This window comes from Pteropus vampyrus, unplaced genomic scaffold (assembly GCF_000151845.1).
Source record: "Pteropus vampyrus isolate Shadow unplaced genomic scaffold, Pvam_2.0 Scaffold894, whole genome shotgun sequence".
Lineage (NCBI taxonomy): Eukaryota > Metazoa > Chordata > Mammalia > Chiroptera > Pteropodidae > Pteropus > Pteropus vampyrus.
The window spans coordinates 486876-489326 of NW_011889675.1; positions in this window are offsets into that span (position 1 = coordinate 486876).

Below are 2451 nucleotides of genomic sequence, written 5' to 3' on the forward strand. Positions count from 1 at the left end.
AATAACTGAATGGAGAATACCTTAGGAGCAATCGACAGATTAGATAAAACGGAGGACTGAATCAGTGATTTAGAAGATAAAGGAGCAAAAAAAAAAAAAATCAAAACAGCAAGAAGAAAAAAATGAAAAAAATGAGCACAGTTTAAGAGGTCTCTAGGACAACATCAAGAGTACCAACATTCACCTCATAGAGTTGCAAGAAGACAGAGAGAGAGAGAAAGGATTCGAAAAAGAATTTCAAGATATAAAGAAGGAAAACTTTCCGAATCTGTTGAGCGAAATAGAAATACAAACTCTGGAAACCACTGAGAGTTCTAAACACAATGAAACAAAACAGGCCAACAGCAAGATATCATAATTAAAATGCCAAAGTTTAAAGACAAAGAGATAATCTTAAAAGCAGCAAGAGAAAAAGCAGTTACCTACAACAGAGCTCCCTTAAGACTGTCAGCTGGGGAAAGTTTTGAAAACATGGGGTGAGAGACGTCCCCAGATCTCTTACCTTGAAACAACAATAAGCTGAACATCTAAAACTCAACAACAACAAAAAACACCCAAGCTGCACACCAGCACGTCTGAGCATGGGATCTGCACATAAGAGCTACCACAGGTCAGAACGATGGGTGTCGGGTGGTGGATTGGGAGAAATAAAGAAGCTTCCTCTTCCAGCCACCAGAACTCCTTGTAGAAGAGGAAAGAAAGAAGGAGTCGTGAGATCCCTGTACAGCCCTACCTGAAAAAGCCATGAGCCCCTGTGGCTGGCTAGTGGCAGGGTCCAGTCATCAGGGCAGAAGGCAGAGAAGCGGGAAAGCAGAAAAACAACAGTTGATTTTACCAGCCGTATTTGCAAAACTGAGGCTGAATCACAGCCCCCAACCCCCAACCAGAGGGGTCCACCCCCATACCCTCCAAGACAGAACACCGCAGAGCTGCAGGGGAATCTGAGAAAATAATATCGAAACTGTTACTAACATTAACAGGGACTGAAACTGAGGATAGTGACGTGATTAAATATCTATCAGGAAAAAAAAAAGGCATTTTTAAGGCTTTATATAAAGCAAGGATCCAAGAGGCTTAGACGCCACCTACTGGAAACCCCCCCCCCAAAAAAAAGTACCTTCTTTGCAACAGGCTAAAGAGAGACCTTGATATAATAAATCTTTCCAGAAAATCAGCAGAATATATTTCCATTAATGCCCAGGCAGAGAAATACTCCATTAAACACCATGAACAACCAAAGCGACGAGGCATCTCAGAAAGAGAAAAATCTCCAGAAAATAAGCTTACAGACATAGAAATATGTAACTTAAATGACAGAGAATGAGGGCGGTACTTCTGAAAAAAGAATTGGAGAGTTGCACAACAAGTCATATCAACGATTTCAGGAATTGAAAAAAACAAATAGATGAGCAGAGCAAAGAGACTGAAACCCTCAAAAAACAAAACAAAACAAAACAAAAAGAACTTCTGGAGATAAAGAACACAGTACAGGAGTTGAAAGATGAAATAGCAAGCTTGAGAAATAGAGTCGACCAAATGGAAGAAAAGATCAATGATATCAAAACCAGAAATCTAGAAAAAAATTAAAAGGAAGATGAGAGAACTGAAGAATGAAAAATAATGAAAGAAAAATACAAGAACTAGCTGATACCATCAGAAGAGGAAACATAAGAGTAATGGGCATTATCGAAGGTGAGGGAAAGGAACAGGGACTAGAAAGCATTTTCAGACGAATAGTGGATGAAAAGTTCTCAAATATAAGAAATAAGCTGGAGCTTGGAATTCAAGAACTTAACAGAACACTGAATTATCTCAACCCAAAAAAACCTTCACCAAGACACATTGTATTGAAATTATCAAAAATCAGTGACAAAGACAAAATTCGTAAGGCAGCAAGGGAGAAGAAACCGGTAACTTATAAAGGAAAACCCAATAGATTATATTCAGACTTCTCAGTGCAAACCTTACAACACAGAATGGAGTGAAATCAAGCATTTAAAATATTAAATGAAAGAAATTACCAGCCTAGAATAATGTATCCAGCTAAGCTCTCCTTTAGATATGAAGGAGAAATTAAGACCTTTCCAGACATAAAAAATTGAGAGAATTCTCCACTACGAGGCCTGCGTTACAGGAAATACTGAAGGGAGTCAGCTCACCTAAAACAAAACGGCAAAAGAAATACATAATTAGGAGTAAAGTGACTATCAGGCAAATAGAAGCAGAGGAGTGTAACCCTTACTGAGAACAGGGCGTTATAAGCTTAAATAATAAGTGAATTGTTATAACAAGATAGTAATGAATGTTCAGCATACATAGGGACAAACTGAGATAACAATGATTGAAAGGGGGAGGATTCAAGAATCCAAATTTGCAAAGGGGAATGGAGATAAGGCATGCCTAGAAGAAAATGAACAACTGTGTGTGTGTGTATGTGTGTGTGTATGTAGT